At 42.6% G+C, this 13,497-nt stretch overlaps 1 pseudogene; it reads right to left on the bottom strand.

Moving 5' to 3' along the window:
* Window positions 1-8,993: 8,993 nt before the first annotated feature.
* Window positions 8,994-11,691, bottom strand: LOC111804553 (UDP-glycosyltransferase 76B1 pseudogene; annotated as a pseudogene).
* Between the last annotated feature and the right edge of the window lie 1,806 nt (window positions 11,692-13,497).

Raw genomic sequence — 13,497 nt, 5'->3', positions numbered from 1 at the left:
TAATATATATATATTAAAAAGTGATGTGAACCTTTCAAATTAAATATATATTTTTCGGTTTGTATTTAATAATTTAACCTATTAAATATTAATTTGAATACTTCAAATTAAATATATCTCTCATCATTCAGACTTTTAGTCGGATGATGATCACTTCTCTAGAGTCCATGAAACGATGTTCGCACTCAATAATGTTTATGTTATTTTAAACAAGTATATTAATGGTCTTGGGATCTTGATTTCCATGTTAAACCTAGTTTTAATATAGATTTCGTTGATGGAGTTGCCGTTAGTATTTTCATGTTGTCTTGTCATGGCCATGCTTGTCCAAGACGTGTTACCTATAGCGGAATGTCGGATGTCTTGATCATGTTTGTCCGAAACATGTTGTCTAGATAGACCTTTACTATTTCATGCAGTGTCAATAAGCCCGTTCTAAATACTTTCTTACTCACTTTCATGTTAGATAGACCTGTATTATTTCATGTTGTGTTAATACGAGATATATGATCGGTCACCAAAATCATGTCTACATCCAAGGGCTAAAATGCCTCATAATGCACTATAAGGGATATGACTAGTTGTCAATTTTTCTATATCCACTGTTGTTGCCTACTCATTTTTAGCTTATACAATTACTTTCTTTAAAATTGTTTTAAGCATATTTTCTTGCTCATGTTTTCTAAAACACTACTCTAAAAAGTGACCCGAAACTCGAGCATGCTCGATTATCCACAAACTACTAATTTCACACCGCTGACATGTTCACTGAATTAGAACAAGTGTCCACAATGTCGCACAATTGCTATCCCACAACCATACATTTGTTTTTATCTCCTCTAGAGTAATTTCTCGTTGATTAGAGAGTGAAGTAGATAGATTCACATGATTGAAATCACTTACACTCGAGTACTCTGTATCGAACAAGTCTCCACCACGTCGTTACATTTCTATTTCTGAAAATAGATGAAAATATTATTTCGAAACAAATTAAGAATTTGAGCGTTAAAAGTATACCCTAAAGTTTAGAAGCATTTGGTATAAAATAATGAATGGAAATAATAAGGATAATTCTACAAAAGATTCTAGTGAACCCACAAACGTCCATTTTGTTCCCAAATAAATGATTGGAATCAGAGTGACAGTGAATAAATGGGAGAGTTTTGGATAACAATCATGAACTTTAAAGCATCATTATCAAATACAACTTCCAATCTTTCTTTGCAGCTAACAGTTTTCACCCAAATCACATCACCATTTTCTTAAAGAAACTTTTGTACTCCAAAAGCACTGTATAGATATGTTTTTCTTTTAACTTATTTGGAGCAATAAACAAAAGCATCATCAAACCTATGCACAGCTTAGAGCAAAAGACAACGATATTTTGTCTTGGTTTCACAACGACGAAAAACAAACAAACAACGTTGTTAAGAAGCAACATGTTTTGACAAAACATGTTGGTTGGAGAGGAGAATGAAGTATTTTTTATAAGGATGTGGAAACCTCTACCAAGTAGACGCGTTTTTAAAACCGTGAGGTTGATGGTGATATGTAACGGGCTAAAGCGGACAATATCTACTAGTGGTGGGCTTGGGCTCTTTACAAATGGTATGAGAGCTAGACACCGGTCAGTGTGCTAGAGAGGATGCTGTGTGACACAATCGCACTTTCGAAGGCAGCGGACTAGCGATTGTGCGGCACTCACTTCCCAGCGACAAGTGAGTTAAGCCAATTTGTTCTTGCGTCGCCTACGGCCAAGCGACGTACGATCGAGCCTCTAGCCTCGGTTTTAAAAGAAGGTTTTAGAAAACGAGGAGAGAGCGAGATTTTTGAAAGAGAGATTTTAGAAAGAGACGTTATATAAGCAAGCAAGAGAAAGATAACAACGGCTTAGCATATATAACCTTGGGTAGGGAGAAGTTGACGACTAGTCATATCCCCCTATAGTACATTCTGGGCCATTTTAGTTCTGGCAGGCCTAGACATGATTTTCTTGAGGTGTCATACGCTCAAGAATTACAAAGGGAAAAACACTAGAATGAAAAGACATGACAAGGGTTTGGCTTGTCATGGGCATGCGGCCATGGGCAACAGGCCCTGGACAGGCATGACCGTGACATCCTCCCCCACCTAATTGGTTGACGTCCCCGTCAACCGACTACTTTCATACCTTGCGATGTGGGTGGCGGCGGAGTTCAGATCTTCGGCGCGTTCCCAGCTTGTTTCCTCTGTAGGGAGATTCTTCCATTTGACAAGGAATTCACGAATCGTCCGTACAGGTCTTCCTATCTTCCTAACCCTGTCGGCTAGGATCTCTTCCACTTCCTTTGTCTCTTTTTGTTTCAGATCGATGCTCGGTCTTGTGGTTGTATTTCGATGGTCGTCGTCTGGATCAGGGTGATAGGGCTTCAAGTTGCTCACATGAATGACGGGGTGAATTTTCATCCATGCGGGGAGTGCAACTCGGTAGGAGGTAGCCCCAATCTTTTTAAGGACTTCAACCGGGCCTTCGTATTTACGAACTAATCTCTGGTCCTTTCGGCTACGAAATCTGATCTGTTCTGGTCTCAGCTTGATAAGGACTTGATCTCCTGCACGGAAATGAAGGGGGCGACGCTTCTTGTCCGCCCATTTCTTCATATGCTTGGAAGCTTTCTCTAAATATGCTCGGGCTATATCTGTCGTCTGCTTCCATTCTCTTGTAAAGTTGTGAGCTTGAGGGTTTTTTCCTGCATAAGGATGATCAATAATATGGGGTAAGGCCGGTTGTCGTCCACTTACAATTTCAAAGGGACTCTTCCCCGTAGACGAGCTTGTTTGACAATTGAAGCAAAATTGGGCGACATCTAACAATTGTATCCAGTTCTTTTGGCGAGCGTCGACGAAGTGACGTAAGTATTCTTCGAGCAAGCAGTTGAACCGTTCTGTCTGTCCATCGGTTTGAGGGTGATAACTCGAGGAGATGTTCAAGGTTGTTCCCAAGAAAGCGAATAACTCAGTCCAGAATGTCCCAATAAATCTGCCATCCCTGTCACTGATGATGCTCGACGGAATGCCCCATAACTTTACAACGTGTTTGAAAAACAGTTGGGCTGTGAGTTCCGCCGAACATAATTTGGGAGTGGGGATGAACGTCGCATATTTTGAGAACCGGTCCACAATAACCAAGATGGCGTCATATTCCCCGACTTTTGGGAGGTGTGTTATGAAGTCCAGAGATACACTTTCCCAGGGTCGTGTTGGCACAGGTAGAGGTTCCAAGAGTCCAGAGACTTTGGCTTTCTCGACCTTATCCTGTTGGCAGATGAGGCACGTCTTGGTGTATTGCATGATGTCGTCTCGCATGTTTGGCAAGAAGTACCCCTTCTTTATTAGGGCGTATGTTCTTTGCCATCCCGGGTGTCCGGCCCATAAGGTGTCGTGACATTCTTGAATGAGCTTCTTCCTCAGTTCTCCCGTTCTTGGGACGTACAATCTGTTTCCTTTGGTTATCAGGAGGTCCCCCTCAACCCAAAACTGCCGTGTCTTTCCAGCCTTAGCTAGTTCGACAACGGCTTTGGCCGATGGGTCTTTGTGTAAATGTTCCTTGATGATGTCGCGCATCGATCCATCGATCTTACTTGAATGAATATGGGCTAACATGCACAGGGCCGCATGTTCGCCCTTCCGACTCAGCGCGTCGGCTGCTTGATTACTCTTTCCCGCTTTGTGTTCGAACTTGAAGTCGAATTCAGCCAACGACTCCTGCCACCGGGCTTGTTTTGCTGTTAATTTTGGTTGATCAAAGAAGTGGCAAGTGGCGCTGTTATCCGTCTTCACTACGAACTGCGATCCTAAGAGGTACTGTCTCCAGACTCGAAGGCAATGGACTACAGCCAGCATTTCTTTCTCGGAGACAGTGTATCTTCGTTCGGCATCATTGAGCTTTCGACTTTCGTAAGCGATGGGGTGGCCTTCTTGAATAAGGACCCCACCGAGAGCAAAGTCGGAAGCATCGGTTTCCACTTCAAATGGCTTTGTGACGTCAACCAACCCGAGGACAGGACCCCTCGTCATGGTTGTTTTCAGATTTTCAAAGGCCATTTGACAATCATTCGACCACGACCAAGGGTGGTCTTTCTTCAACAGCTCTGTCAATGGGGCGGCTCGTCGTGAAAACCCTTCGACGAACCGCCTATAGTAGTTGGCTAGTCCTAAGAAGGACCTCAACTCAGATACGGAAGTAGGAACCTTCCATTCTTGGATAGCTTTTATCTTGTCGCTATCCATACTGATTTGTCCACATCTGACGACATGTCCAAGGAAGTGGATGCATGTTTGTGCGAATGCACATTTCTCCTTCTTCACATACAGCTGGTTCTGCCGGAGCTTGTCAAACACTAACTTCAAGTGCACTTTGTGTTCCTCGAGGGTTGTGCTGTAAACAACAATGTCGTCGAGGTATACTATGACGAACTGATCCAGGTATTCGTAGAAAACCTGGTTCATCAACGTGCAGAACGTAGCTGGGGCGTTTGTCAAGCCAAAGGGCATTACTAGGAATTCGAAGGCCCCATATCTTGTTACGCACGTCGTCTTGGGTTCGTCCCCTTCGGCAATACGTACTTGATAATATCCCGATCGTAAGTCCAATTTCGTGAAGTACTTGGCCCCGTGAAGTTGGTCGAACAAATCAGATATTATCGGCAGAGGATATTTGTTGCGTACTGTCACCTTGTTTAAGGCTCTGTAGTCTATGCACAGGCGCAACGTCCCATCCTTCTTCTTCTGGAATAGTACGGGGGCTCCATAAGGGGCCTTTGCCGGGCGAATGAATCCCGCCTTCAGCAATTCGTCTAGTTGTTTCCTCAATTCGGCTAGCTCGGGTGGAGCCATCCGGTATGCATTCTTTGCGGGCGGCTTAACCCCGGGGAGGAGTTCGATTTCGTGGTCAATGCCTCGACGAGGTGGTAGTGTTTGTGGCAGACTCTCTGGCATTATGTCGGTATAGCTGTCTAATACATCCTTGATTTCCTCTGGGACAGTCTCTTCGGTGGTTGCCTCTTCTATCAGTGGTATGGCCATGAAGGTAGGTTCCTCTCGTGCGAGTCCCCTTTTCAGCTGTATGGCCGAGATCATCCGAAGATTACCTGGTTGCTTGATGCTTGCAGGTATTACTGTGGGGTTACGGTCGGTGATCACTAAGCATTTTGCCAATGGCATTGGGATGACTTTGTGTTCTAGGAGGAACTCCATCCCAAGTACCACATCGAAGTCGTCCATGCGAACCACGACAAGGTCTAGCTCTCCAGTCCAATCCCCTATTTTGAAGGGGACTCCTTTGGAAACTCCCACAATAGGCAAGGCCTCGGAGTTGACAGCTTTCATTTTCCCCGGGTCCTTTCCTATGGTGAGTCCCAATCTTCTGGCTTCTTGATCAGCAATGAAGTTGTGGGTTGCTCCAGAGTCTATCAGAGTGCTCTTGCTCAGTCGAGAGTTTATGGTGGCATCTACGAACATAAGCCCTTTCTCTATTATCTCCTTCGGTTCGACTTTCCGTTGGAGGGCTGACAAGAATTTGAGTGCACCCATTCGGGGGTTGTCGTGATCTTCTTTCTTGTCTAGCAAAGTCTCGACCCTTGCTTCATTGCTCTCTTGGATGGACACTTGGAGTGCAGTGAGAGAGGCCCGATGAGGACAGTAGGATACCTTGTGGGGGCCTTTACATAGCATGCATTGTAAAGGCGTCGTCGGGTGGTTCTTTTGGTGGTAAGGCCCTCGAGATGTCCCCGCTTGATTGTTCTGAGGAGGTCTATCTGTCCATCCATTCGATCTGTTGGGGCTTCCATTTCGATGGCCTGGTGGTCGGTATGGTTTGCCCCCATTGTTTGGGGCTGGCGTCGCTCTTCTATGGGATCCTGCTTCGTTCCCACAGTCCACGAGTCTCTCGGCGCAGGCCATTGCGGCAGCTAGAGTTTGGACCCTGTTCTCATGTATCTTTGTTTTGGCCCACGGTTGTAGACCATTTATAAAGAAGAACACCTTGTCCTTCTCTGCTGTACCCCTGATATCCAGCATCAGGGTTGAGAATTGTCTGACGTAGTCCCGTATGTTTCCAGTGTGTTTCAGGGCTACTATTTTCTCCATTGCTATGTGTCCTGCGTTTTCGGGGAGGAATTGTTCCCTCAACTCTCTCTTGAGGTCCTCCCATGAGTCAATGGTGCACAATCCATCCTCGATGTCTTGCACCTTCGTACGCCACCACAGTTTGGCGTCGTCTACGAGATACATCGCAGCTACAGTCACCTTCTTGTCGTCGGTACAAGCCGTTGTGGCTTTGAAGTACTGTTCGACGTCGAAGATGAAGTTCTCCAACTCTTTGGCGTCCCGATTCCCTTTGAAGGCTCTAGGGTCTGGGAACCTTAGTTTGTTGGATCCTGTACTAGTTTGTCCAGCCGTGACACCTTCCACGGCTTTCATGGTAACTTCAATTCGAGTGCTCATGGCGGACATCCTTTCTTGGAGGTCGTCGACTGTTGATCTGAATTCATCAGCCAATCCATTGAACAAACTCATCATTGTGTTTTGTAGTATGTCGAACTCTTCGCCACGTCCCTCTTTGTGTGCGACAGAGCTATCCGGACTATCAGATGGTTTTGGGCTGCTCGTAGGAGCAACTCTTTCTTCGAGCGAGGTCACTCGAAACAACAGTTCTGCGATTGGCAACCCATCTAGGCGGTTGCCCATTGCGTCGACTTGGACGACTTTCTCACTCAGTTCGGTCACCCGTGTTTCCAAGAAACGGAGGGTGTCAGGGACTTCTTTGAGGAACAGCATTTCCTCCTCTATTAGCGTAAGCCGATCGGCTTGTGCTTTGGGTGTCGACTTTGTCGTCGACATGATTTCGGTCTGTATGACGTTACGGAGCTAACAAAGCTCTGATACCACTTGACACAATCGCACTTTCGAAGGCAGCGGACTAGCGATTGTGCGGCACTCACTTCCCAGCGACAAGTGAGTTAAGCCAATTTGTTCTTGCGTCGCCTACGGCCAAGCGACGTACGATCGAGCCTCTAGCCTCGGTTTTAAAAGAAGGTTTTAGAAAACGAGGAGAGAGCGAGATTTTTGAAAGAGAGATTTTAGAAAGAGACGTTATATAAGCAAGCAAGAGAAAGATAACAACGGCTTAGCATATATAACCTTGGGTAGGGAGAAGTTGACGACTAGTCATATCCCCCTATAGTACATTCTGGGCCATTTTAGTTCTGGCAGGCCTAGACATGATTTTCTTGAGGTGTCATACGCTCAAGAATTACAAAGGGAAAAACACTAGAATGAAAAGACATGACAAGGGTTTGGCTTGTCATGGGCATGCGGCCATGGGCAACAGGCCCTGGACAGGCATGACCGTGACACTGTGCTCTCTAAGGGGGTGGATTGTGAGGTCTCACATCGGTTGGAAAACGAAACGAAACATTCCTTGTAAGGGTGTGGAAACCTCTCCCTAGTAAATACGTTTTAAAACTGTGAGACTAACAACAATACGTAATGGGCCAAAACGGATAATATCTCCTAGCGATAGACTTGGGCTGGTACAATGAAACAAAAACTGTGGGCTGACAGCAATACGCACGGAGCAAAGCGGACAATATCTACTAGTGGTGGACTTGAGCTGGTCCAACGAAACAAGAAACATGCGTAATAGCAAACGACGATTAACTACAATAACGGGTTTGGAGACCTAGCCTTGTCTAGTTTGAAACCTCTCTCTAATAGACGCATTTCACACCGAGAGACTAACAACAATATGTAATGGCCCCAAGCAAACAATATCTACTAGCGATATTACTTGGGCTGGTACAACGGAAGAGAAACTGTGAGGCTGACAACAATATGTAACATACCAAAGCAGACAATATCTACTAACGGTGGACTTGGGCTGGTACAACGAAACAAAAACTGTGAGGCTGACAGCGATACATAACCGACCAAAGTAGACAATATCTACTAACAATGGACTTGGGCTCGTACAATGAAACAAAAACTATGAGGCTGACAACGATATGTAACGAGCCTAAACAGACAATATCTACTAGCGGTGGACTTGAGCTGGTACACCAAAACAAGAAACATGCGTAGTAGCAAATGACGATGAACTTTGATAATGGGTTTGGAGACCTAGCCTTGTCTAGTTTAAAACCTCACCCTAGTAGACGCATTTTAAAATCGTGAGACTAACAACAATATGTAATGGCCCCAAGCAGACAATATCTACTAGTGATATACTTGGACTGTTACAACGAAAGCAAAACCGTGAGGCCGAAAACAATATGTAACAAACCAAAGCAGACAATATCTACTAGCGGTGAACTTAGGCTGGTACAACGAAACAAAAACTGTGAGGCTGACAGCAATATCTAACAGACCAAAGCGGACAATATCTACTAACAGTGGACTTGGGCTAGTACAACGAAACAAAAACTACAAGGCTGACGATGATACGTAACGGGCCTAAACAGACAATGAAACAAGAAACATGCGTAGTAGAAAACGACGATTAAGTACGATAACGAGTTTGGAGACCTAGCCTTGTCTAGTTCGTAAGCAATACAGTTGGAAGAAAGTACTTACATTGTTCAACAAGACTCAGTCGTCACCAGCACTCATTGGATGATTCAGCTACATCAAGTGATTCCCCCCAGACAGCTACTTTTACCAATACCAACACAAGTAAAACATGGCACGGTCAGAATAAGAGAATTTACAGAACCAAGTATGAACCCAAAGGCAATAGAAATGAAAGAAAAGAACCTGAAAAAGTTAAAATTACTAAAGACCAACAGATAGCAATGGGCCAGTCTGAGCTGTCTTCATCATTTTTCTGTTGGGAAGCATACGCTGAGTAGTAGCATTTGTCCTATTTTCTCCACGTGCTTCACTGTTTCTGATAAAATTTAAGGCCAAGTTTCGAAAGGCTCTTACAGAGCAGCTAAAAAGCAGAGCCAAAAGTGATGTGACAGAACAAGTACAACAGCTTTCACATACCATTTCAACATGTGCAGAATTACATAAGAGAAATCATAGCTTACATTATCATAGGCTAATCAAGCATTTGACAACCTTATCATTGTCTCTTCGAAGGCTAATGTACTTAACTAATCTGCTTAAGAACTCACTTGAAGCACCACCTTGTCTCAAGGAGATATCAACCTTCTTCTTTAACTCCTTGGCTCGCTTATGGATTTCGATACCCTCTTCGTCGATGAAGAGAGTTCGAATGGCGCTTTCGACGTCCTCTCTCAACAATCTGTCCTCCAACTGTAAGCCAACCCTCCAGACATGGCTCACGAACCGTGCATTCACCCTTTGATCCCCGACTCGAGGCCAGCAAAGCATCGGAACGCCTTCTGCTATACTTTCAATTGTTGAGTTCCAGCCATTATGCGTCAAAAAGCATCCAATTGATGTGTGTGCTAAGACCTTTTGCTGTGGCAACCAACTAGCAATCCTGCAGCGACTTCTGGTAGCCTCATGAAATTCTCTAGGCAACATCTCAACTCCGTCTGAGCCATTGACTACACAAGCCCTCACCACCCACAGGAACGGCCGGCCACTATTGGCTAGCCCCCAAGCCATCTCTAATAGTTCATCTTCTGTCATAGTAACCACACTTCCAATGCTTACATACACCACAGAACTTGGAGCTTGTTTATCTAACCAAGCAATGCAACCCTGCTCTTCATTTAAGGCATTAGTGGAGAAGCTGCTACAGTGCTTTTGAAGAGGCCCTAAAGGAAAGACAGGAACCAAGGTTTCATTTTTTATTTTCTCAAACAAGGCATGTTCAAGACACCAAAGGGAATTCCATATGATAGCTGAAGCAGTTCTTGTTCCATTGTAAATACACGTTAGAACCTCCCTTGTGTGTTTCTGTGTGCTGAAAAGTGGCATGTCCTTAATTCTCAGAAAGGGAAACCCAGCTACTGGTTCCTCCATTCTACGTTCTGAAACAAAGTCACTCTCATCAAGAATTGACAGCCCAATGTAGTTTGCGGCGCTACTTGTCCGCAAAACAATTCTAAAAAGCTTCAAATCATCAGCAACTGCAGCAGAAAAATACATGACAGCGTCATATATGATGCAGGAGATTGGATTGAATTGACAGCGCAATTGCATGTTTACCAAGCATTCATGAAATGGGGTTTCACATTTCATGTTTAGTTTCGAAAGAAAAAGCATAACATCCCCATCAAAGACACTGTAGCTCTCCAACATGCTACCACCAATGGATTCAAAGGAGAATTCAGGGTAATGAGATTCATTTGGAGAGTTAAGTTGTGTGTGAATTATGGTAATGGAGAAACCCTGAGAGTGAAGAAGTTTGGCTAAGTGAAGCATAGGAGACATGTGGCTTGGTAAAGGGCAAGGAACAAGCACCAAATGCCCTTTTCTCTCTTTTTGCTTCCTCTCCATGGTTTCTCTGCTAAATTGGTAGAGCTTTTAGGTTATTTTATAGGGTTCTCTCACCACATTTTTGACATGACAGATTTATTCCCTAATTGCTTGAGAAGTTGAGCTACTTGATCATGCTCACATTTAAGACATTAATAGCAACTTCAATAATCATCAAGTTCAAGTACTGTACCCCACATCTGTTCCTAGTCATAAATCTCCTTTACGTTTCGTTTATTGTTTCAACGGGAATTTTCGCACCATTTTTTATCCTTTTAGTTTGATCTGCCAAATGAACTCTGTTCATATTGACTATCTCATTCTCAAACCTACCTATCAACCATTTGAAACATATTCTATTCTATTAAGCAATGGTTATAACATTGTAACCGTACAAGTCCACCGCGAGTAGATATTATCCTTTTTGGACTTTTCCTTCAAAGACTTCCCTTCAAGGTTGTAAAACACGTCTACTAGGGAGAGGTTTCCACGCTCTTATAAGAAATGTTTTATTCCCCTCTCCAACCGATGTGGGATCTCACAATCCACCCCATTTGAGGTCAGCGTCCTCGTTCGCATACTGTCCTGTGTCTAGCTCTGATACCATTTGTAACAGTCTAAGCCCACCCACAAGCAGATATTGTCTTCTTTGGACTTTCCCTTCAAGAATTTCCCCTCAATATTTTAAAACATGTCTACTGTGGAGAGGTTTTCACACCCTTATAAGGGATGTTTTGTTCCCTCCTCCAACCGACATGGGATCTCACAATCCACCCCCTTGGGGCTAGCGTCCTTGTTGGCACACCTCTCAGTGTCTAGCTCTGATACCATGGGTAACAACCTAAACGGCTAGAAGATATTATCCTCTTTGGGCTTTCTCTTCAAGGGCTTTCCCTCAAGGTTTTAAAACGCGTCTACTAAGGAAATGTTTCCACATTCTTATAAGGAATAGTTCGTTCCCCTCTCCACCGACGTGGGATCTCCCAACAAATCAAAAAGCTTCAATCAAAATCAACTACCTTCCTAGGGCATCAAAGATTAATATAAAGAAAATTCATTATTCTTTTCAATCCCAACATAGGGCCAACAAACCCAAAATCTTGTCAATATGGAAGTTTACTTAATCTAAAACAACCCAATAACCAAGAGCTTGAGATTCCAAACAAATCAAAGAAGCAAGCATTGTAATCATAAATCACAAATCAAAGAAGAATATCATTATTCCTGCCCAATAATCGAAAACAATCCCACTGGAATGAGCACGAATGGCCAATAATTGTCCAAGATCAAAACCAAATAAAAGAGTTAAAGCAGTTTTGTACAGTAATCTCGTATTAAAGGTCCTATAGATAAACGAAACGTATTGAAATTCTCAATCTCCTCACCTGATTATAATATAAACCCAACTGGTGGAGAATTGAATGCGAGAAGTGGGGAACCATGTGGTGCTCACGTTAAGAAGAAAGAAAATAATGGGGAAGATGAAGAGCACAGGACGATAGGAGATGACAGAGGATGATGATGGTGCGGCCATGGTGGGGCAGCATTGGCCGTCTATGGTGGGTGGGCGACAATGGAAGCTCAAATCTTTCATAGTTTGTCTAATTACAAACGATCATATGAAACTCTTCGGGAAATTCCAAAAGATAGAGCCAATTTACTTTCCACTTCCCACCATGGTCCATACAAAAACCTAATTTTTTTTTTGCCCTAGTTGAATGTGAAAAGACATTTATGCCCTCGCTTCACCGACATAGAGAGCGCCAAAATTCAAATACGTCGATTTTTCTCTCTTACCGTTGATTCCCTCCATCTTCCCGGTGTAAGATGACATCGTCGTTTTATTCAACTCTTTAATCTGACTTCAGACTTGGAAGTGCATTGAAAAAGTTATTTAATTTGAATCGATTTTAGGGTTCTTTCGGTTTTTTTAAATTTTTTATATTCCCGTGAATTACTTATCTGGTGTGTTTGATTAAATACATATATTACTGATTCAGCATGTTATCATCGGGTATCGTTTTGTTATGTTTTTTTTTTTATGTTGAAGAAAATTTGGTAGCTTCTAGTATCAATGATTCCCGATCGAGATTCATCAATGTTGAAGAAACTTGGTGGAAGCACATGATATTAAATAAGATGCCTTAATCACGCCACAAAGATTTCGTGATGGATGACAAGATCGAGATTTTATTATATTTTTTAATGTCACAGAGAATTATCTTTAACATTATAAGATACAGTTAGATAGTAGCCATTATGGTATTGATGACGGATAGTTACAACCTTTACTATAAATTTATTTTCAAGGCTATAAATAGTACGAAAGATTTTGAATATTAAAATGAGAGTGGCATGTTACCAAGTCATGAGCTTGTTTCTTTGCATTTCTTGTGTATTCATTGGCATGCTAGAGTCATTCAAGTAGTCTTAATCAAACCATTTAGGGGAATGATTGAATCATGGGTTTAGAAACGAGATTTTTTTACTTTTTATCTTGATCATGAAGGTAATTCGTTCTAAAACTTTCACTTCTTTTTTTACTTTTTTATCTTGATCATCAAGGTAATTCGTTCTAAAACTTTCACTTCAGTTGATTCCTTATCGTTTTTCGAGTTCTTACATTATTTAGATCTAAACGTCTTGTTCTTTAGAGCTTTAGGATATAAATGGATAAGGTTGAGTGTCTGTCAACACTATTGTTACAACCCAGTTTATAACAAATTATTTGATTCAAATCGTTCATGTGAAACATCTGAGTGGAGGTTTACAAAATATTTAATCTCTTTTTATAAATTTGTTAATGGAAAAAATTAATATTTCATAGGATGATCATATACGACTCGATCTTAACTTGAGCGAGTTATGAACGTCTGCTCGTGAGAGCTTGTCTTTTGATTTGCATGGGTGAGAATGACTTTTGTGGTCGATTTAATATGCCTATCATTTTGGGAAATTGACTAAATAGAAAGCTAGAAACATAATTTCATGAGATGAAACTCACTCTTACCATATACAGTAAGTAGAAGAGTGGGCCCCACCCTCCTACCATTGGATCATAAACCA

Source organism: Cucurbita pepo, chromosome 10, assembly GCF_057944985.1.
Source record: "Cucurbita pepo subsp. pepo isolate OVF chromosome 10, ASM5794498v1, whole genome shotgun sequence".
Classification (NCBI taxonomy): domain Eukaryota; kingdom Viridiplantae; phylum Streptophyta; class Magnoliopsida; order Cucurbitales; family Cucurbitaceae; genus Cucurbita; species Cucurbita pepo.
Note: the sequence above shows the minus strand (reverse complement) of the source record. Positions and strands in the feature narration are given on the sequence as shown.